General features: G+C 38.4%; 1 protein-coding gene across 1 annotated transcript in view; it reads left to right on the top strand.

Annotated features, from left to right (window-relative positions):
* The first annotated feature begins 20,900 nt into the window (after positions 1 to 20,900).
* The window catches only part of GFRA1 (GDNF family receptor alpha 1), a 150,962-nt gene continuing 147,038 nt past the window's right edge, over positions 20,901 to 24,824 (top strand). The window contains exon 1 of the mRNA XM_009641405.2: positions 20,901 to 20,960. The gene's annotated coding sequence lies outside the window, so the exon portion shown is untranslated. The remainder of the gene's footprint in view (positions 20,961 to 24,824) is intronic.

Here is a 24,824-nt window from a genome sequence, read left to right as displayed (position 1 = left end):
CTGGGGGAAGATGAGGCCGGGCCTGGCCACAGCCCTTCCCTCAGGGCTCTGTGCCCTGCCAGACCTCGGCTCTGCCCTCTGGCCTCTGCCTTCCTGGGGTCGGGAAAGAAACCCCAGGCCACAGAGGGAAGCGACCGTGGTAGACGGGGCACGGCTGAGGAGGAAGGGGTGACAGAGTGGGACGTGTGGGCTGTAGACAGTAGGGGAGCGAGAGTGAGCCTCGGGCAGAGGGAAACGTGGGTGACTGGCTGGGGCAGCCCCCGTGGGAAAGGTGGGAGGTGGGAACGAGCAGGCGGAGAAGCAGCGCAGTAGGAGCGGGAGAAAGAAGATACCTGGCTAGGCCAAAGGCAGCTGACACTGGGTCTTGTCAAACTTGTGCATGTTTGTGAAACATTGGTTCTGACTCTCTCAGAGTCTGGGGAGTTTTGATCAAACAGCTCTGACTTATTTTATTGCTCTGGGACCACATGCTTTATACTGGTTTTGTGTTGTTCAGAAGATGGGTTTTTTACCCCTTCCTTTTTCTTTGGAGCGATCACCATCCTTTTAAAATACTATACCTGCTCAGATTTATTTGTCTTTTGAAGACTGATGTCTGAGCTTAGCAGTTAAGGAAGTAGGCTAAAATCTTCTGCTGTTACACAGAAGAAGATGGTAAAGTTGGCTACATAAAACTTAAGTAATGGTGATCAGATTCAACTCAGCTGCATTTCACCATTAACCTAAAATGACAGTGTTTCTGTTCCCGTTGATTTCAGTAAGCAAAGATCAAAACATAACCCATTGCACGCTCTTCTGGAGCATACTTGTGTTTAAGTTTACTATGCTCTGAGCTTCTGCAACTTTCTGGTTTGTACATTACTAGATGGCATGCCTGGAAATGTAAATACTCAGTTGAAAATGTAATTAATATTACATGGTTTGTTCCTACCTCTTTAAAAGGATGAACTACATTCCCCACAGGGAATACCTATGTGAAGTTGGCCTGTTAGCTTTGAGGCAGAAAAAGCCTGGAGGAATGGAACTTTGTAGCTTTACAGCCTTTTTAACATTGAAAAGGATTAGGATTAGGATTATTGACAGTCCTGTCTTGTTAAAGAGTTTTCCTCAGAGGAGATACTGTCTTAGAATAGAGTGCAGCAGCAAAGTTCAGTAATGAGAAAGAGAAAATTTTTGACTGTAAAAAGCAAAACAATGTACATGAGAGTACAAATGTCTTATTAGTGAAAAAGCTGTTCTAAATTAGCAGAATGAAACTGAGAATTCTGGAAAAATGTTATGTTATAAAATTTGCTCCTTAAAAAGTGCCATGTTATAGCTGGAAGTGTTAAAATGGTGCTTTTTCAAGAAAAGACATTGCTCTATCTAAGAAAGAAAACGTGGGTGCTAATGAAATTTTAAAAACCTGAAACTAGCACATTATGTTGCAGGAAATGCAATTATTTTTTAAAATGGAACAAAGTGCAACTGAGGGAGAAGAGTTCACAAAAGTGAATTTAGAAAATGTTTCAGAAGTGAAGCTTCCTACCCAAAGGCCAAGGGAAAAGCGGATGAGTCAAACAAGAACATTTGGTGATTGAGACAGTGATTTGTTACACAGGTCTGATGAGTGAAAAAGTCATTTTACAAAATTCAAGAAAATGAACTGCTCTATGAGTGGATCAAGGAGAAAATAAAATGAAAAACTTTCTTTGAAGTTTTTGAGACTTGACTGCTTTTGTGTTTCAAACTGAGAAAGCTGCTGTAGGCTGGGATAGTGTTCAGTGTCACTTATTAAAGAAATGACTGTGTTTTGTGGAGGGTGCTTCAGTGCCTCTAATTATGGCAAAGGAACTGCTCTCCCTAGAAGGAAGAATCTGGCTCCAACTATACTTCTCACTGTCTGAGAATGACCATTCAGGGCGATTAACAGTTCTGTAAAACATTCCTTCAGAGACTGAAAAAAATCAAAGTAGAACAAGTATTTGACATTAAGCTTCATAGCTTTTGAATCCTGCAGCTATTTGCCATGTGCTTGATTTTTGCATGGTAAATAACTCATAATAGTAACTCAGGATTGTGTTAAGTGAACCACGCATGTGAAACATATACAAGTGCTTTCAGAATCAGGACCGAGGCTGTTACTTCAAAGGTGTGCAGTTGCCTGGCTCCCATGGAAATGGGTGAGGTGAGGTGGTATGAATCTAAATGTTTCAGAATGAAAGTAAAATGTCAATTACCTTTGCTCGACTCCAACTTTTGCAAAGTATAAATCACTAGCTGCTAGAAAGGTGACTTTAATTTTATTCTGTCGGCCATATCAGTACATCCTAATCTTAATCTAAATCTGTATCTTAATCACCGTGCTGTAATCAGGTCATGTCTTTCTAGTGTACTTCAAAATTAGTAATTGCCCTTTGTAATCAGGCTTCTGTGCTAATAGTAAAGTTTCTTCTACAAGTTTATTCTCTAGTTTGTGTATGAAGAAGAAAAGAAAGACTTGGTTTGTAATTTCAAGTCACTATAAAAATATTTATTAGTGTAATTTATTTCTAAATCATATATACTCAGATAATTTCAAAAATTGTTTTTCTGCAAGCCAAAAATGAAAGAGTCAAAGGTAACAAAGTGGCAGGGTAAAAATTAGATGATACAATATGGTCTTCACCATAAAAAATATATAGTAGAAGCTAGAAATTACAAGATTATAGTTACAGATTTCCTCTTTTGTTCTTAAGCACTGTTAATATTATATCTTCCTTATACAAACTATACTGCTTAGGTTTGAATGTTATATTTATATCAAACCTTCTTCCCAAACTACATCTCTTTGGTCATCTTTTGCTCTTGGTGGTCTTTGTATTTGACATCTATTTTTGCACTAACTTTGTTCTACCTTACATGAAGGAATAATACCAAATTATTCTGTGGCATAAATTCACAGCTCTCATTTTGTGTTCACTGCTGAAGTCCTTTACTGGGAAATAGCATATATATGTGTGTGTGTATAAAAATGGTGAGCACTAACCACTGGAATGCAGTGTTGAGCACCAATGCAATGCTGATGGAGGGCGACCACAAATAGTGAGAAAGCCAGTAATTATTTGGCATAAGTAAGCATAAAAAAATAGCAGACATTCATAATTTTATGCTATGGCTTTTAAAATCAAGGCTTTAGCTCTACTATTTAAAACTTCATTGTTAAAATACAGCAAGCAGTGTGAAGTGGTAACATGTAATAAAGTGGGTTTAAAGCAAACCAAGAACATTTTGTGTGATGATTCTTCCCCTCCCGCTGGCCACCCCAGGGGAGGATGGAGCTGGTCTGTCTCGCCCATTGCCTGTCTCCTGTGCCGGCTGGGTGGGAATGGGGGAGCACAGGAACAGCAGAACAAGCACTTGGTGGTCTCTGCTTGAATATATTTGAGTTCCTAGTAATAAAAAGAAAAGAAAAAACAAAGAAAAAAAAGTAATTCAACTGCTTCTGAAAACCTAGAGCAGGATAGCAGAGAAGGAGAATATTAAAATGCAGTAATAACTTCTAATTTACGACCTCGCTCTCATTTCCTGAGGAACTCAGCTTAAACACAGTCTAGGTGTTATCTCTGGGAGAGTGAGAGCAAACGCTGACCCACAGGCTGGAAGGTCTCCATTTCTAGGAGACTGCTCAGCAAGGGACTCATGAATAGATACCCTGTTTCCTCCTCATAACAGGGAGGAAATAAACTACAAAAAGTCATGTAATAAAATATAAAATAATGGAAAATGTAGAACTAAATCCCTGGCAAATTATATGGAAATGAATACAGAATGTATCTCTGTGCCCCAAATCCCCTATTTATTTGTCTGTTTTTTCAGGTGACAAAATTGTGAGTTAGTGAAAAGCTTTGTGTGCTTATAATGCATCAAAACCCACTAAGAAGTAACTTCGTACTCCCCCGAACACGGCTGGCTGCAATGGAGCACTAGCTATACACTTTTCCGCTTTGGAAGGAATGTAAACAACTTCACAACAGATGTTCTTTATAAGGACAGAGCCTGCTATTTGCATTGTCATATCTCCGTTTGAGTCTTATATCCAAGATTTTGTTTAATTCCATCTGGAAAGGCTTCATTGGATCCCTTTGGGTTACAAAAGCAAAGATTACTCTTTTATGTTTTTAAACCTAAGTTTTCTATTGTCTTTGGTTATAATCACACAACACCTGCTTTCTTTGCTGATTGGAACCTGCACTGTTATACAGGTAGCTACACTGTCCCTCTGTAGTGTTTTGGAGTCTTAAATATATATTTCAGTTGCCTCTTACTGGATTAAGAGTCTATCCAAAACTTTTTTACCCTGCTGTTCTGCAGTATTTAGATAAACAACAAATGAGGCTCTCATTTTGAAACATTTATCAGAGCTCTTATTTATCTTGGCATAATGGTAGTAACTTATTTAATGGAGAAAGAATTCTTCAGATCTGGAGTGTATATCACAGTACAAAATACTGCCTTGGCTTTGCATTTTTTATAGTAAATTTTCTTAATTATTTGGCTGAAAAACTGCAGTTTGCTTTACATCAATATTGGTTACCACTAAGTTGGCACCCAGTGGAACAGAAATAGTGAAAAAATACTTTTTAGATGTTAATTGTTTGCATCTTCCATTTATAAGAGGGTATTTTTTTTATTTTGTATTAGAAGAAATGTAAATGAATTATCCATTATGTTGTAAAGTCTTCTAAGAAGATGGGTGGCATTAAAACTTCTGAATAAGGGGCTGTTAAAGAAACATTTTGAGGACTGGGACTTTCATGCGAGAGATGTAATCTTGGATTGAAATGTGTTAAACAATCGGTTGAAAATACTTCAGTTAAGTAAGGTATGTTTCCTATAACCATATACCGCCAGTGTGCTAGCTTACCTCTTTTTGTTGCATAAATTTTATCTTAATCATAGAAAAATGTTAATGGACACTGAAACATAGAAATTAATAATTTTACAGCTAGTTCATAAAAGTAAAAAAAAAAAATCTTGTTTTTTTTTCAACTCAATTGATTTTTAGAAGTTTATATACAATGCTGCTAAAATATTAGATGAGCAGCTCTCATTATGTCTTCTAAAATATTTCAGGAGATCTCAAAATGTTTATGTTTGTTCTTTAAACTCTATTTCTACCTGATGCTGCAACTGTAGGAACAAGAGTATGTGTAGATGACTGAAATGAAACTGCTTTATCATCTTTATTCATAACAGGAGCGCTATTTAGTGCTAGGTTAGATAGCTGTTATACTTTTGCTGTATGCATTAAAGCCAAATGGGTTCTGTGCATGCTGAAAATAAATCTCATGTGAAACCAGGAGTTGTCCATTACACTTTTAGGCTTCTCTGCTAATAGTTTTCATAATATTAATTTTACAGTTCCATCCATGCTCCTACTTAAAAATATAACAGTTTCCCTAGACATTTGGAAGACTTGGATACATGTCCATGGCCCGAATTAGGCAGCAGTAGAGATTATTCCATTCAAGTCCCCAAACTGAGGAAGTACTGCCTATCTGAGGAACAGCTATCTCAGTCTGACTAAAACATATATCCTGAATCTGAAAACCTGCTCCTAATATAACTATTGAAACTGCATGGTCTCATAAAACCTCTCATCAAAATTGGGCCAGATGGTATTTTCGAGTGACAAACTGTTTTGTAACAAAGTTCCCAATTCTAGTTAGTTATTCAGAAAAAAATCTGTTGTCCCTATTCCTTCAAAATAATCTGAACAGTTTTCAGAATACTTCTTTCCTTCAGAATATTATGGAAAAGGTATGTTCTACCTGCAGGTTTTAAAAGCTGCTTTGTCAAATCCAATCTAATAAATAAATCTCTGTAATACTGTGCCCTCTATTTTCTGTACAGCCCTTTGTGGGCAGAGGAACATATTTAATGAAGACTTAACAATGATAAATAACACTATATAAACTTAACTGCCTATTGATACAGATGTTATGCTGTGAATTCATCTTTTTTAAAGATGACATAAAAAAAGAGAACCTATAGTTGTGCTTCTATCCCTTCCATATTCCTTCCCACCGATGCTTCTGGGAGATTAGCTATCTTTAATCCTGAAACTTTCAAAGGCTTCATGGCACGCATCTGCATACATATGCCAGGACTCAGCGCATAGGCAGGGTAATAAAAGCATTAAATTCAAGTAGAGTAGAAAATCACAGCTGCGGTAAGCATGTATTATCAATTGTGCCACATTCATAAATTAATAATTTGCATTGTATTACAGTGACTTCTTTTCAGAAGCGTTAAACATGTCTATTCACAGATTGTGTGAAAAGTATGTAAATCTTGTGGGTTTGTCCTTTTACAGCTTGTCTTTTTAGAAAGAAGATAACAGAAGGAAAGTGAATTAGAATAAATAGAAAAATATTTCTCCCTTTAAAATAATTACATTTTTCCTATTTTGAGAATTAAATCAGAATATTTAAAATACCCTCAATAAGTCAGTTCTTTGAATACAAAATGAATATCCATAGCTGAGGTTGTAGAGTTTATAAAAGTGAGTAGCACAAAGTATTTTCATATGTTTTCACATATGTTTTGGCCTGTTCCTCTTTCTATTTTTAGATGGCATTTTTAACCCTCCTCTTCCTAAAGAAATAAACATAGCTTATATACCAGTTTAGAAGCAATTGTTGTTGATTGTGAATGCTGTTAGATCTTCCAGTGCTGCAAAAAGAAAAAAAAAATAAAAGAAGAGAGAAGATCTTTAATCAAAGGACCTAATGATGAAGAGCCTGATGTGCACACATATTTATATTTGTAATCTTTATTTATAGGAGTAATCCAGCAGGACGTGCTGAGTAGATGACATAAGAATCATGGGCATGGAGGGCTGAAAAGCATAGCAGGGGACTGTCTGTTTTAACTCTACAGTTAGGACAGAAAAAGCATGCTGGGGGCTGCCTGACTCATGGGGACAGGGAACCGCTGCATGGGCAGAACTTTTCAGGAAGACCTGGCAGATCGCTGTCCTGCCTGGCCCTCCCTGTCTTGTGTTTATTATCTAGAGTAAACGCCCCCGATTCCCCCACCCTTTCTGCGTCAGTCATATTTTCTTAGCCTCTTGTCTTCACTTCTCTCCCCCTATTCTCCATCTTTGGTGTTCTTAGACCCTTGTCTGCTGGGCAGATTCTTGGCCAGACATTCCTTATCCTGCATGTGTGCATTAGATTTATTGTCATTAAGTGTACCATGTTGCTCTTTCCCCTTAGTGAATATTCCACACAACATTTCCCATTTGTCATGGTATTCTGAATTCTGGTTCTTTCCTCCAAACCACTCCCTCTTCTCCAGCCTCTGTCCCCTCCTCAATGCTATACATCGAGTTGTGCACGTTCTGTAAGTACGCTCTCTATTCCATCTTCCAAGATGTTAACAACACTGAATAGAATTGCACCTGGCTCAGACTTCTCTGGATCCCTTTTGTGAAGTCCTGAAGAGTAAATAGTTGAAAACAGTTCACCAAGAGAGCAAGTTTTCAATCAGCTATGCGTGTTGGTAAGGGTGAGTACTGTAGACCATATGGAAGATCAGGAGCAAGGTTATGCTGGCTCAGACCAAAGGAGCAACGAGCCTCTCTGTGACAATGGCCAGCAGTAGAAACCTAAGGAATGTAAGAAGAAAATAGGTATGAGATGACTGTTCTCCCAGTATGACCTTCTATTTTGCAACAATCTGGATGTAGAAAATAGTTTACTTATAAGAATATGATATAAGACAGTGTGAAAATCCAGTGTTGGTGTCAAAATCCCTTATTAAAGTTAAGGTACAACAAATTTACTGCTTCACTTCCCTCCTTCTGGCCAGCTGCCACATCAGGGAAGGAAGTTAAATAGTGTGTCATGATTTGTTCATGACAAATCAAGGTTGACTGGTGTTTTATATTTGCTTATTTTTCTTCCAAGTATCTGCAGTTTAACTGTTTTATAATTTGTCTCAGTACCTTTCTTAAAACTTGATCTGCCTGGTGTAAAATTCTGCCAAAGAATAAAGACAAACACTAAGTCTAGCCTGTCATATTTCTCTGGGAACTTCCCAGTCCTCCATGAATTCTTTAAGACAGGCTCTAGCAATTCAGAAATATCTTCTAATGGTTCCTGCAAATTTGCAAGCTGAAAAGTATGAAGTCCTATCAGCCTAAACACACCTAAATATTTAGTAAATTCTTTCTGTATTGTGGCCAATACTCGATACTCATTGTAGAAGTGAGCGTAATTACACATCAAGGCACGATTCATTTTTCTGGAGAGCACTGAAGGAAATAAGGGATAGAAATGGACGAGTGTTCTCGGTATCATACTCCACACCCTTTCCTAGTTCATAATGGATCTTCTCAAGGGTGATATAAAAGTATCAGCATGGCCAAGAACTTAGCTGAGTGGGCTTGCACAATTAAACCAAATACAAAGTGGTTCTGCAGACACATTAGTAAAAGGGAGCACAGAAGTAAGATGTAAGGAAACATAGAATACCAGGAATGAAATGGAGATTAACTACAATCTAGATATGACTGAAATAGCAAATTAATATTTCGTGTCAATTTTCAGTGGGTATAATATAGTGACTAAGAATAGTAAAAAGGTGCTTAAGGGAATGAAGACAGAGCAATGGAAGTTTCTGTGAGTGAGCTATCAGCTAAACGTAGCCTACTTACTGTAATGAAATGGAGAGGGTTAAACAATACGCGTTTCAGGGCACTGAAAGAATCCACAACCAGAAACGCTGGTTTGCACAGAATGCATTTGCAGGGATTTTATGTGTATCTGTTCAATTCAATGCTAGCTTGATATAAATAAAGAATAATAAAGTTATTCCCTGTATTCAAAAAAGGGAAAAGAGGTGGTTAAATAAAATGCAGGCATGGCAGTTTGACCTCAATGCTACGCAAGGTCTTAGAGCAGATTCTGAAGGAAAAAATTATCAAAGACCTGGAGGTAAATGGAAAGTGGGAAAAACTACAATATGGTTTTATCAAGGGCAGATCATATCAGACTAACTTAATATCTTTCTTTGATAAGATAATTGTCCCAGAGAAGAGTAATGCAGTAGACCTAATTTACCTTGATCGAAATAAGGCATTATATTGTTCCTTGTGGGAAGTTGTTTAAGGTGGAGAAGATGAGCTTTAATGCAAGAATTGTAAGGTGGAAGAGGAACGGAGTAAAGGGTTGTATTAAAAGAGGGTTCTGTTAAAAATGGAAGTTTCAAAATGAAAGGAGTTTGCTAGTAGAATTCCTCTAGGACCGATTTAAGTAGTATTTTTGAACTTGGTGAAAGTAGGAGAATGGATATGGCATTAAGAGATGGCACAAAATTGGAATATGACTAGCATCTCAGAAAAAAAAAATGACCTTATGGACTGACAAAACGGAAACCTAATCGTACGGAAAGTAGAGCTCGGTGCTTGGGGATTAGTATCATGTTCTTTTAGTATAAGCTGGTGTCTTGATAATTGCCGGTGATAGTAAAGGGAAGAGGTTTAATGCATTAGTTGGCTGTATGGTGACTGAGAGCCATCGTTATGTTGTGGCCATGAAGCAGTTTCAGGGTATATTAGAGGAAGGGTTTTCCGTGAAGACAATAAAGTGTTAATACTGCTTTACAAAGCATTGGTAAGACAACTCTCAGAATATTGTTTACAGTTCCCATGACCCACATTGATTCACAGCAGGTGCAGAGTGGGATGGTTAGGGGAAAGGAGTACCTATTTTCTCAGCTGAGATGAAAATAGCTTATCTGGCAAAACAAAGCTTGAAAGGGCATATGGTTATATCTTTATAAGTACATGTGGGGGTAGACGTGAGGGAAGAAGGCTTTTATGTTAAAGGATAACACTATTTCAAGATCAGATACATACAAACAATTATGAATAAATGGGAAATTTAAAAGAAGGTTCTTGGCAATTTGTGCAAAGCTCTGGAACTGCTTTCCAGACAAGGTCATGGAGGCAGGGACCTGAACTACTTCCAGATGGAAATGTATAAATTAATGAAAGGATATGTGCGACATGGTGAAGTGATCATGAGTCTGAATATAGAGTCTGTGATATAAAGCTTTGGATACTTACTGACATTGCCAGAGAAGTTTATTGGGGAACTTGTTTGTGTGCTTTTCTTACACAGTCCCTCAACAGGAATGTTTTTAACTGGTCCATGTGCCAGCTCTCCTATTGTTCTGCATACACCAGGGCTTTTATGTTCCTTCTTGGTGCACAGTATAGGAGAAGGGGACAGCCCTTTCTTAAGTGGTAAGATTGGAAGCAGGTAAAAATGGGGCAGTTGGTTAGGATTTCAGGTATTAACTGCATATAACTTGCTTACATGCTCGGGGTAAATTGATCACCTGATTGGGATCAGGAAGTAATTTTTCTCTAAGTCATATTGGCTGGGGTTATGGAGGGTATTGCTTCCCTCTCTAACATAAACTGTCTGGAATGGGATGTGAGTTTTTACCGTGTGAAGTACCTGCTCTTGCAGAATGCTGAGATGTGGCTGGTCAGGAAATCTCATGACTTTAATATCCTCTATAGTCCTCTGACACATCAGGGTTTTTCAAGTCTTTTATTCTTCCGAGGTACAAGGGCATGTGACTATAATATAGGACATTATTTCAGTATGCTATACGACTTGATTCAATGTTTGCTTTTTCAGATCTTTCAAGAGTTTTGTCTGAATAAGAAAATCTTTTTTTTTTTTTTTTTTGAGGTAGCATCGACCTGAATAAGAGGCAGTCAAGGATACTTGATATGTATTGGTAAGTTTTGAAAAAGAAAAGGTTGATCATTTTTGTGGACCAGATATTTCCGAGACCTTATAGCAGAAAAAGTCCTTTAATTGGCGATTCTAGCTCAAAGAATTTTAAAAATTATTTAAAGGATATCATATGTTGTTAACTGGGATTCTCAGGGCTTTCTAGCTTAGGTATTCCACTAACACTCTTACAGATGCCTCATCTTATTCCTAAATGCCTGAGGTTCTTCGGACTTTATAAAATCCATTTTATAGTAACTACAGACACATTGTTTTTCTTCCTGATTTGGCTTCTTGACTACTGCTACCTGAAAAGAAGTACTTGAAAAGTGAAAGTGATAGTGCTTTATCTCATTAAGTGTCTAAGGAGTCTATGGCGATTAAGCTCCTAACTCATCTGTTGTAGTTAAGTGGATACAATTAGATGGGATGTAAATGTACTGTATTTATAATGTTTAGTTCTAAAGATTGCTTTTTACACAAATATGCATCCTCAGACTGGAGGCCACAAAGGACGTAATGGTGTTAAAAGTCTATGAGGTAATTCAGTGTGAATTATTGATATACCTATTCCTGTAGCGGCTGTGCTGACATCCTTCTTGCCACTAATAAAAACAAGATACTCAGGTTATCTCTATTGTTTCTTGAATTCTGAGTAAATGTACTCTGAAATGCTGTAGTTTATTTCTCATAACCTGTATAGTGATATCGATGTATTGGTTCCGTGATGTGGTTTATCTCTTGCACTCCAGGAAGTTGGAGTTTGAAAGTTTTTCTCAAAGCACGAGTTACTGAGTGGCAGCACAACCGACTGCTGCTCTGTCTGTCCCTCTCCTTATATTTCTCGTCAGAGAAATCGAATAGCAGACTCATAAGTCAGGTCAAATCTAGTCTGTATCTGTTTTCTTGAGTCCTATCTTGACATACTCAGATAAATTACCTTTCAGTGAAGAGATGGCCTGAAACATACACAGAAAATGAATGTCTCTAAACCTGCCAGGCCTCCAAAATCCTCATGTGGCACTTGCTTTGAATTAAGCAAATGCTTAGATATCTGCTGGTGATGCAAACAGCAAAATGACCAAATTCATTTTTCTTTGTTCTTCATATCATTGTCTCTGTGGAGCCCAGAGCTAGAAGCCGTGGAACCTTTTAAGAAATAGTTGGCAGTTGCATGGCATACGTAACCTTTTAAATCCAAACCCCTCACAGATAGGGAACAGTTACTCCCACGCTTCTCAGTCCCTTTTGGCTACCATCTGGAACAGCAATGAAATAAAGCTAACTCTTGTTTTTTATTATTATTATTATCTTAGGTACATAAACCCAGCTGAAAATAGCTTTTTTTTTTTTCTAATAAATTGTGCGATTAAATTTAAGCTGAAAAGTTTCTGCTGAGTCATTTTAAGTTTACTCGTTTTAATTTTTGGTTAGAAATAGAGGATTTTTGAAGCTGATTCTGTCAAATTGTTTTCATTTTAGCATTTTAGAGAGAATAATACTCCTCTCCTACCCTTTCCCCTTATTATTGCTGTTGAAATTATTGTTATCAGGCATTCATTTTCCTTTTATGCCACAGGAAAACTTTGATACATAAATCAGGACGTAGAAAGCTTTTAGGTTCCTGGTATCAAAAAAAGTCCTCCTGCTAACCAGACACCAGTATCTGTTGGCAGAAAGTTAGCTACCTTCTTGTCCTTTTGCCTGTACAGTGTCCCAGATCGCCTCAGACTGCGTAGCAAAGTGTCGAGACATCTCCTTTCAAGGTCCCAGCTGGAAACCAGAGCAGGGCTGAATTTATGTTTACAAGTCCACCCACAAGATGGAAAGTGAACTCAACTATGTATAATTGAAAAGGAGTCAGTACAATATTTCAGTGTTCATTTTAATTGCCAAGATACTGTGTTTCCCTGCAGCGGCGTTGGACTGAGATCTTGAAATGTGGTAAGAATACAGTGATGTGGGTTGAGGAAGAGGGCAAGGTGAAAGGCTCATCTCTCTGGAAGCCCTGTATTGTTAGGAGCTCTCAGACCACATTGTAGCAGAGGTATTGTAGAGGCTAGAGTATTTGCCCAGGACAGGAAAGTTTTGATTCTGTTCTCTCACAGCACTAGGGAATTAAAAATCTTACTTTCCTAGCATATTACCAGGCCCCTCTTTCAGACAGGGACATGGAACAGCAAATTGTGCATGAGTTATGGGGTAAGAACAAGCAAGGTGTGGTAGGAAGCGGTGTGTTCATGATTATGACACTGTGCTTCCAGGGCTGTTTTTATCTGACAGCTGTGCAAAATGTATCTAGAGTATTCACAATGCTTCTTCTGCTTTTACATATTAAGTCTGAAGTATATTCTTAGTTCATTATAGACAAGGTTTGTCTTTTGTGTTGTATCACAATTAAAATGAGATGGGCCTTATCCACATGACAAATGGCTTTAAGAAATGGGCTACCTTGGGGAGAGATTTAAGAGCATGGGTTTGGTATCCAGTGGACCAGATTATCTTCCAAAATATGGCATAAATTTTCATTCTTTGCCTTAGGTATTGATTCAGTAACAGTATTAGTCTGAATATATATTCCTAATTAAAATGTAATTCTCACTTTTAACTCTAGAGACATTTACAAACCTAGGCTTCTAGCAGACTCCAGTTGTATTGGGGGGAGGAATATGCTTTTTTATTTTCTTTCCCAAGGAGACTTAATGTTCTGATTGTCCTCTTATTTTATAGCACTGGATTCCATTTGGGCCAGATATACACCTGGTACTCTGAAACGGCAGCCAGCAGTAACTACTGCATGCTGCTTCCTCTGAATAGCTGGCACCTGGTGGGGATACAGAAGTGGCTGGTGTTTGTAAGGAAGAGAAGGGAGAGGATCTTTGAGTGTGGTTTCTAAAAAGCACTAAGATTATGAGAGTTAACAGGGAAGTGTTGGAATAGGACTTCAACTGGGAGAGCGCATTTGAGATAAACTATACTCGTTCTTTTGATCCAGGATCAGGGTGCATAAACAAAACAAAGCACACTATTAAAACCAAAATGTATTTTAGTAGTTCAGGCAGATATTCTGGCCATCTTATGTGTTCACCCTAGTAATATTTGTGGTCTTTGCCTCAACACAGGTCTGTTACATATGCCTGTATTATCTTACACTAACCTCTGGCGTGTATACAAACAGATTTTGAGGATAGTGGGCATTCCTCCAGGTTTCTAGACGTCTAGTGGTCTTGTCAGTGCCTCATATAAGCTTCTAGGTATCTGTACAGCTAGGATAAATGGTCCCTGTGCAAGGATACATTGCATGGTGAGCCCAACTTCGGATTTATTTTTAAGAGCTGCATTTGCACAGCATAGGCATAGACACTCTTGCCTTGTGAATCTTACACTGAAACATGGCGACCATGCCTTGGTAAAGCTGTTTGCAATATAACACCTAGCTCTTTCTTGTCTAAGATTTTAGACTTCCCTGGAAAACCTGATTTTTCTCTGATCATTAGAGAAATAAAAACATTCTTGAATGGCTTTGAAGTACAGTAAATTCAGTTCAGCAACCAAGTGCTTTATTTTAGAAATAGTTTTACTTCAGAGGCAAAGCTGTCTTCCAAGTTTTCATTTCTTTTTTTTTAAAGTACCATTTAAGTGTTTAAAAAAATTTTGTGCAGATAGCTTTGACATTCCAGTCACATAATTATTCAAACCATGAACACCACTCTGTTCGTTCTTTATCACAAAGCTCAAAGTAGGACCCCATTGGCCCCCAACCACTGGAAGATTTCTGTTTGGGTATATTGGAAACATTCAAGGCCAGGTTGGATGGGGCTCTGAGCAATCTGATCTAGTTAGCAGTGTCCCTGCTCACTGCAGGGGGGTTGGACTAGATGACCACTAGTGGTCCCTTCCAACCCTAAACATTCTATGATTCTATGATTCTATGATTCTATATTCCAAATGTCCTGGCCAAGTCTGGGCTAGCATTGCAAATGCTGTTCAGGAAGGTATCCAGGAAGCCTGCATCAGTTTGCCCTCTCTGACCGGTACTTGTCAGCTTGGCGATGAAGTAGACATCTGGATATGTTTAGGCCTCCCTGTCATGTAGTCATGTGCTGGTAAGCATCTTTCTGTCTCAGTATGTCATAAGATTTTGGATGCCAACATCTTAGCAGGATTCAGAACTTTAACCAAATCCAAGTCTGTTTCCAGATCCCTTCAGCCATTCAGTTTCACCTTCAGTTTAGGATTTATTTACTCGGGACTCCTGTTAGTTGAACATCTTTAAGTGGTACTTTGAAGGGAGTTAGACTGAGGGGAAACTTCTGTGTGTTTGACACTTCTTTTAAACATTTTTAGTCAATACTCATCAACTGGGACATTCCACATAAAGCCGACATCTTACGGAAAGAGCACTTGTGGTTATTCGTGGAAATCTTGCAGGAAGAACACTTTTTGCTGTTTCTCTAGGGGGGGAAAAGAATACTACATTATCTAAATAGGCTCCAAGATAGATGATCGAAGTCCTAGAGTTGACTGTACATCTATATAACAAAAGTGAATAGATTTAATCTTCAAGATGCAGACACCTGTGCAATATGAAAACTGAACTTCAGAGCTGCCTTTGCTGGAAAATACAACACTCAAATTCAGCATCCTTTTTTTCTTCTTGAAACACAATTTGGAATTCCTTTGTGTTGCTGCTCTTAATATTAAAAGCTCATGTTATTGACAGCACTGCTCTGCTAATCATTTGTCCACCTACAATATCTTAAAAATGTGTTTTTTTCTTCATTAATGATATGTTTTATAAATTTTTAAAATATTTCCCTATGAAAAAATATTTTAGTGTGATTGTGGTCACCATCCACAGGTTATATGTAACCACCAAAACAATGCTATTTCCTACGATTTTTTAATTTGCACTTTTTTGCAGAGCTTCACTAAAGATAATTAATATCGCAAATATCAAAATTATATTCTTTCTACAATTTAAAGGAATATTATTCATTTATGTGCTTTGTGACAATTGTCCATACCCATTTTATTCTACTGTAAACAGACTGAACAAAAGTGATATGCCAAACTTAAAGTACAAATAGCACAAATTTCAGAGTTATTGATTTTTGACAGTGCTTACAGGCATTAAGCAATACTTTTTCAGACATCTGAAATGGCTCACTTCAGCATAGAGACACTGTATTGAAGGAAAGCTGAAAATGTGTTGACTGCCCAGTCAATATTAATTTAAAATTGAGGTTTAGAACTTTTTAAAAAGTGGAAAAAAACCCCATTAATTTTTCAATCATCTTTTATCCCATGGAAAAAAGAAAAAAAAAAATCTCATTCCATCCCTAATGAGATGATTCTAAGCATTTTCAACAAGTAAAATTTGAAGAAGTTTAAGCATCCAAATGTGATAATTAAATTAAAATATAAGAGTATTCTATCTGAACATGAATTAAAAGACTTCACCAGGGAAATAGATACCCTGGCATGAACAGCTTGCTGCTTTCTGCTTCTCCCTGTGTTCTCCAGGTCTCCAAAAACCACTGTGGCCCAGCTAACTATTCTGAAAGCAAATCATTTAATGTGCCATCACCTACCAGTTTTGTTCAACATTTAGAATGAAGATTCTCTCTCTCAAAATGGCTTCACCAAAACTCTTTGATTCTAGTGTTATAGTAGTTCTTGCAGTTCTAGCTAAGACTGTACCCTCCTTTCTAACTCTCTGAACAGTGTCGAAGTAGGGCCTACTTTAAAGCATTTACCACATATATATATATATATATATACACACATATATATGGTATATATGGTCAGGACCAAACCAGAAGGCAATTGTGATTACCCAGTTTACAAAGACAAAATCTGAATCTCAAAGATCTAAGTACAAGGATATATTCTAGGGAAACGCACAAGTTTCTGTTCATGAGGATGTCGTGCTCTAGGTCAGGACAGACTAGACACATGCATGAATTACTACATGAGAAATGAAACTATGTGAGGTGTTATTCTGTACATTAATAGTCACCCCGTCACAGGGGCCACAAATATCCAAAGTTACAGGAATGTGGTAAGCTCTGCTTCCCCTTTTCCAGCCGATAGGAGCAGTGGTTATAAGTAATCTGGAGGAGCAGGGTGTTACGTGTGGTGGTTGTGAGCTTGGTCCCATGCATCCCTGGAGGTCCTCCACAGTCAGATGTCCCTGACAGTTCAGTTGTGCTGCCCCCTAAATTGAAGCTCCTTTTTGTCTGCGTTATTTTTTTTTTCTTCCTTTTTTTGATGTATGAAAAAGGAAAAAGAACTTAGACATGTTGTGCTGGTGTTTCACAATATCCTGACTATGCATCTGTCAGGATGTTCTGACTAGCTCCAGTCATACAGATTAGAATGTAATCAAATTCAGAAATCATGATATTAATCACGATTGCTTTGGATTTTTTGTCATTCTGGGAACATCATGCTTACATTTCATTCTGGCAAGATGCCATTATTGTACATGTTTAAACAAGTTTGCATTATTTTGTCATAAATAGTGATCTACTGGATAATTAACCAAGTCAGAAACTTGGAGGGGTCACACTGTGGGCGTGTAAGTAATTTTTTACAGCTTTAAATTTGCTATAAAGTACATTTTAGCTTAACATTTTGTCTGCAAAGATAGTTTTTTCTTCTTTCATAAATTAATAACTCAGAAATTCCTATGAAAATGAGTTCATCTTTTCCTTCTTTTCCTTACTTGGGGCTGCGGATTCCCAGCCTTTTTACCATTTACAGAATAAATTATACAGCTCAGTTGCTCAATAATCTCCAGCCATTGGTGCGTTCAGAAGTATGGCCTTTAGAAATGTTTTTCAGGTATGGTTTGTAAGAAGCAAACAAATAGAGATTGGTCAATCTTGTATGCTGGATGCTCTTCCAGTTTATGTTACAAGATTGGCTGTTAACCTTTTTTAGGGTCAGGAATTGTGCTTTACAGACAGAGTACAGATGAACCTCCATAGTCTGGAGCACATTCTTGCCTTTAGTGAACCAAAAGTTATGCACCAGTGTCCAGCAAAACCTGAGCCAGTGTGATTTAAATGAAGTAAAATTGAAGCAACGTGTAAACTAAAATAGGTGCTTATTTAACCTGCATTTTTTTTTCAAAGAAACTGCTAATTTCTGGCTTCAAATGTTATGCCAGGTGTTAGAAAGGTGCCCCAGGACAATAGAAAAGATGCCCGTGTGTTCTCCTTGGCCTGGCATCCAGGTCATCCTGAGGGAGGAGGAGCGAGAAGCTTCTGCAGTGGATGGCTGACAAAGGCTCCCCTCTCTGAATAGACCCAAAGGGAAGCCTCGAAGGTGACGGCAAGAAAATGAGAGTCTTAGTAACTCCAGGAGAATCTGAGTAAACTTTGTTCAAGTCAGGAGACCACTTGGAGAAAGAGACTCATGTTCCATCCATGCAGTAGCAGGGGAAATATTTGTTTGGAAATATTTCAAGCCTTGCATTTAGTCAGACCCACCAAGCTAAAACGAGTTTTCTCTACTAAAAAAAAGAAAGCTCAGTCTAAGCCATCATTTTCTGTTCTAATAAAATATGGGTTTGGAGATTAGAAGGCTTTGCTGTGTCTGCTTAAAGAAGATGGCAAATCCACCTTCATATCCCTCACAGATGGACAAACAGACGGAAGTGTAGAGTCCTTTACATTCGTTTTTACTGCCAAATTAGGATACAGCTTATTTAGGAGTATTCAAGATGCAGTTACATGTAAACGACTTGAGTCAGAGTCAAGTTTAGACAGCATCCAGGAAGCCTGAATAGTTCACCTTCATCATTTAAAACTACGCACCATTGTTTTTCATCTGAATTATGTCAGCTAGTAAAGCTGCAGGATAGATGCAGGCTTGCCGTCGTAAAAGCTTTTTTACTGGTGTTACCAGCAGGTAACTATATCCATCTAAAGAAAGTGCTGTAGATTTAACTGTGCATCACATGATTAAACCAGGAAAATTTCTTTAACAGATAGAGCTGTAGTTGATGTAACGAACGCTTGCAGAAGAGCGTGGAGGGAAGGAACTGCAAGTACCATCGGTTGAGGCTCTAGCTTTCAGACTTGCCTTTCAGAGCGGCCTGTCGTGTTTGCTTCTCCGGTGTGTACAGCGCCCCATGGGTATTCTGCTGCCATCAGAATTTTACAGAAGTAGTAGCAGAGAAGCCAAGGAATGGGTTTATCTCATATTTCAGTAGAACAAACAGGTCTTGATTTTCAACGCTGTTTCCAGCTGATAATCAATTGAATTACAGGAGAATTATCTCATCATAAGGTTTTTCCGAAACTATGAAATAAAAATGCATGTGTTAATTAAGGAGTCATTGTTGCTGACTCAAGAAATATTTTGTCTTTTCATCTCTTAATTCCTGAAACCTTTTTATGACTAAACATCTAATTTCAAATTGTGTTCTGTGCATTTATTTTTCCGGAAGTGTTTGCAAAGCAAACAACAAAACCCCCAAATATCACTATATGTTTGGCAGAGACTGTTACGTGAAGCTGATGGCAGATATCCGAGAATAGTCAGGTTTGCTTTCTCTGTAGGACAAATTCCCAAGGCATTTACAACACTAGTTTCTTCTACTCCCATTTTCTTTCTTTTTACTTGTCAGGGCTAGTCTAGAAAATGTACAGAAAATACAGTTCTGAAAATCCAAGATGATAATTTTGCCTTTGGTCACTAAATTCTAAAATGACTTTAACCTCCATGTATCTTTTTTGACTTCCCCACACAGGGCGGGAGCCAGGGCAGATTTGGTCCTACAGGTTAGAATAAGGCATGAACAGTAAGTGAAAGCAAAAGGTTCCTCTCTGATTTAATATTCTTCGTTCTGTAAATCTGTGTGTATCTGGCGTAGCATGAGCAGTGAAAACTGAATACCGTGCATGTTTGAAAGAAAATCTGAGTGCTTTTTACAGCTCTGTATGGAAATACAGAGATATTTTATCACTGTCAATTAAACATGGGAGGGGACTGAACCTACGTGTTAGTGAAGCAGTATGCAGATGAAAGATTCCAACATTCTCATTTTTTACATGGCTTTTCTCAGGTGCTGTTCACGAATCTGATTTAAACATTCTGAGAAGTTAATGCTTTCCACAGTCATGTTTTTCTGCTGCCTGAAATGTTACATTCCTACAGCAATAGATTATTTACAATAAGTAATTTTCTAGAGCTTTAGTTTTTCTGCAAAGCCTGTGAGGTTCACTAATGTAAGTATATTTTACATAGCATAAGGTAGGGTTTCCTGTCCTTAGGTTCAGGATGGTGTGGTTTCCACAAGACTGAGCTGCTGGTAATCACAGAAGTTTAAAAAGACAAAAGGAAGGTTTCAAGTTAACCAACAGAACTGAGACCTTGGTTGAATCCCATGGGATCCCTAATGCCCACGGGATGCTGAAGGTTGATGCTGCTGGCATATTGTTTAGAAGCTGAAGTTTCAAATGATGCTGTTCTAGCATCTGAATTGTATTGCTCTAGATTTTATAGGCACGTGAATCACTACCACTTAACATACAATATTTTTTTTCACCTTTTATACTTTTGCCCAACTGCATCATGTAAGGTTTCTTTGCTGCCCGGGCCTCCTGTGCGATGGCATTTAGCCCGTCGCTTTGCTGTAGAGGCACAAATCCCCTCTCCCAGGTTAGCGTGCGTTGCCTCTACCAACAGCTAGGGGGCTGTATTATTCCATTTTTAAAGCCACAAGACATAACTCGACGGATTCAACTGTTACCAGTCTGTCTTAACAACTTTTTCCTTACCAGTTTGGGCAAACATCAATATCCATGCCTGCACATCGGTATTTAAAGTTTGATGGAATCATTTCTATGAGATACAGAACGTCACAAGTGGCTGCGGTTTTGTCCGTGTTTTCAAATCTTTAAGGGTAACTATATGGTGTGCTTCTTAACTGCAAGCCCTCTGAACTGTATTGTACTGTTTTAGTATTTACTTATCTACTCTAGAGAAATAATAATCAGGTCACATATTAGATATGAATTCACAGAGTAATTTTGCAGATGTTTTTTCTTTTTTTTTTTTCTTCCAGGTGGTCTGATACTATATAAACACCACCTTTGCTGAGGACAGGGAAACGAGAGTTCAGGAGAAACTTCCTGGCCAAGAACAGCTGTGGGAATTCACTACCAGGTCTGATTAAAGTGGGGGGAGGGTGACGGCGACTTTCTTTTCTTATACTTTTGCATCACTTAAGTCACTCAGTAGTTTGGATTGCACTTCCACGTGGTTTTTTATTTGCTTACTGTGTGAATGCTCATTCCTTACTTTGCTTTTGTTTTATGTTTTTCCTGATACTTACTGAAAGCTCTAAACCCGAATAAATGACAGGTTCAGTAAAAACTCAATCTTGCTTTTGTGCTGCAAAAGCCCATTCAAGGCTTCATAAGCCCCTCAAAATTGATTTTTGGATCACTGTTATTTAATCTGTCCTTTACAAAACTTTAATGCCTTGAGCAAATCCTTCTTGCCTTATTCCCACCACTAGGCACTTTAACTTCATGGTAAGCAGATAAATGTAAGACAAAAAATGCAGTTCAGATTGTTCCCCCAGTCCCTGGTAATTCTCTAACTTGTCTGCTCTCCCTTTCCCATTATTGAATAAAGCCTCCTGTGTAAACACGACTTTTTGTGCTCCCATGGCACACAGACGTTTTCCCATCACTTGCTTGCTCTCCCCCACCTGCTGTATCTGACTCATTAGTTCAGCTTCAGCTTTGCTTCACCTATTCATTCCCCAAAGAACTATATTTAAAGTTCATGGCACTGTTCTTACTCTCAGCATACTTTCTCTTTGCATATCTACCAGGCCTGCAAGATAATACTGTGTAATGTTCCCTGGGCTCAGCGGCTCCAACTTTAATACTTTCTTGCAGGGTTCAGTCTTTAAAAGGAGGTCTATGGCAGAGGTAGCAAAGGGAATCTGCAGGCTAACTGTGGCCTAGTCAATGTATTAATTCGACCTTCTTGTTACCTTACCGTTCCATTGCCATCTGAACTGCTGCCAGCCATAACAACCTAAAGCAGTGCTCCACCACCACAGCTTTTGCTTGTGGGACTGGCTGCAAAACACCCCCGACTGCATTTGAGTCGGTTCTTTTTGCACGTGACGCGCTTCGGAGAGTTTACTGTCAATTTACATGCAAAGGAGGAGGCAGAAGGAAATCCAGTAAAACTGAATGCAGAAAAACCAGTATCCTGATTTTGTGCATCTTGTATGGCTGGCCTCAAGTGCCACGCAGCCCTGACTACCGGTGCAGTCTGATGCTGTTGCTGTATTCAGAGCCTTTGGGTTCAGCCTGCAAGATGTCAGGAAGCTTAAAACTGCCCAGAGTTAGGGGCTCACTTATCTCAACCTACTTTGAAAGAACAGTGTTTGAAGCACTGTTATTTACAGAAGTCTTAGTATCAAATAACCCCCCTATCCTCATTACTTCGTCTTTTCTTTATTAAAAGTTTTCAGTGAAAGAACACCAGCTAACGTAAGTAACTAGAAAGAATCGAGTGACTAAAAATACGTAAAGACTGTGGTACTAGCAGTTAATGCTGGCAGTAAGGCGCTTGAAGTCATTAATACCGTTCTTCACATACTGTAACGGCCTTTAAGTGACAACTCAGCAGTGATTATGTTGTCATCTGTCTTCTAATGAAATGTTTGTCCCTACCAGCTATACCTTATATAAAGTTTATTAATTTTTCTGGAACTTTCTTATAAAACTCAATCAACAGAATAGAAAACCAGCTTAAATATCTTTAAAATGTTCACATTAAGGACTTCTGCATGGTTTATTTTTTTACTACTCATTTGACTGAAGAGCCTTATGGTTTGATGATTGCCAGATACAAAGTGCAAGGTGGACCGTGGTTTGACTGAAATCAACAGCAAAGCATCCACTGACTTAATTTTACCCCAGAGGAAGTAAAAGGCAATTGGAAAAGCATGTGCAAAGAGCAGAAGGATTATGACTCCAGCCACAGAGTGGCTTATGGGTTTTTGCCTGGTATCTTTCTAAATTCTTAAAAAAAAAGGAAAATTATTTGTAGCTACGACCTGTGGCGGGGTATACGTAAGCGATACTGATACAACGCGGCACTTCAGTTCTGGAAAGCTGCGTACCTTGTGTGTTAATGCGACACCAATCCAGCAGGCAGGTGACGTCGGCTACCCAAAGCCACAGCCATCCTCCACGAAGAGAGTTAAGTACTTGTGCTGTCCCCGTGCTAGAGAGACGTGGAAATTAGTTTAGTAATAAATGGAAAAGATGGCATCCAGAGATTAATTAAAAAATACTGGAAATAAATTGACAGAATTTATAAATAATTCTATCTCTGAAAGAAAAGAAAAAAGGTAATTTCTGCTGTGGAACAAATGCCCTTGTGATTGGCAAGAAGCTTTCTCACACCTATGGAGCTGTTAAAGAATGTGCAGTGGTTGGACATTCTGAGCAACTGTATGTAGCGGGGACTTTCTCCTTTTTTTTCAGAACATGGATGCATTTTAAAACTTTTTTAGGTTAAGACATTTTACCCTGTTTTTACTTTGGGTGATAGTTTTCCAGAGATGAGTCAAAATACTGGCAGGAGGCGTGTTTAGTGACAATATTCAGAATTTCAGATGCATGCTTTCCAGCTGTCCTGTTATTTCTGAACTGTCAGGAAGATTTTATTCGATTCTTAACACTTAAAACATGATTTCAGTTTCACCATAATAGTAAACACCTCACAAACACTGTGTTTTATAACAGCGAAAGTAGCTATTAATGCAGAGATTTGCTGTGTGTTGCTTTTATATGCCAAATAATAATTTCTCTGTGTGTATACACATATTCAGGACATTATTGCATGAATGGTTTTGTAAATAGTGGCCTGGATTTCAGTCTTATTCTGCCTTGCCTCGCTCTGCTGTGAATGTCGTAGCTATTCATGACTTAGACTTGTAAACAACAGGAGAATAACGGCTGCCTGTGTATTAGCCATACAGATAGATAACTTCAGATACAAAGCTTATCGTGTGCCATAATGGTGTCAAAATTACCAGTGAAGAAGTAATCATCTCTCTGTATTCACCCAGTTCAATTTGTCTTGAAGTGTTTGGAAGGCCAACTTGTTTCATCAAGTCCCAGCTGCTTCCAAAGCCGAACCTGTCCTGAATCACCAATGCCATCACCACCTTAGCACCTTCCAATTATCTTGAAATACTCTTGAAATCTGGTCCTCGTCTTTGTTTCTCCAGTTACATCCAGTTACGTGCAGCAGATAACAGATTTTGTGACTCTGTAATAGTATACGCCCCTTCACACTAAATGACCAAAACACAAACAGTTGTGACTTAGTTGCAACTTGGCATCACTATTTTGGTTTCATGGAGAGAAGCAGGACTCTGGGCAGTTTGGGGTTTTTTGTTTGTTTGTTTTGTTTTAGTAGAAATACAAATCTATCTGTTGAGAAAAAGTGGCAGGTGAAGCAAAGAAAAATAAATATAACACTTCCACTCAGGTTCTGTGAATGTTGTATATCCTGGCACACGCTAAGCTTTTAAGTAAGTGTTTCTGAAGTTCCTTACAACAGTTTAGCTCCATGTGCCATCCAGTCTTCACTATGCAAGCGGCCAGCCTGATCACCTTCCATCTCACAAGGAGAGGCAAACTCCTCTAGGCAAAATTCATTGTGAGGAGAAGTAAATTCCTTGAGTCAAATGGGCCAAATAGCTTGCTGACAAAATTGCCGGGTAAAGTATATGCTGGTTTTGGGGTTCTTTTAAGAAAACATTTGGTTGCAGCTAAAACATAAAAACACCTGAATCAAATTTTCCGCATATGAAAAATGAGGAAATCTGGAAACTGGCGCTATTTTAGGCTAATTGCATTGTGTTGGGTTTCGGGAGCGCTGCATAGTAGCAACTGTGGGAAAACCACTAAATAGTTCTCTGTTGGAACCATCTGTCACGAATATGGGACATATGTTCGCGTTGTTTATTCGGGAGCCAAGTGGAAGCCG

The sequence above is a fragment of the Egretta garzetta genome, unplaced genomic scaffold, assembly GCF_000687185.1.
Source record: "Egretta garzetta isolate BGI_Z169 unplaced genomic scaffold, ASM68718v1 scaffold486, whole genome shotgun sequence".
In the NCBI taxonomy this organism is placed as follows: Eukaryota; Metazoa; Chordata; class Aves; order Pelecaniformes; family Ardeidae; genus Egretta; species Egretta garzetta.
This window is presented reverse-complemented; position numbering and strand designations above follow the sequence as displayed.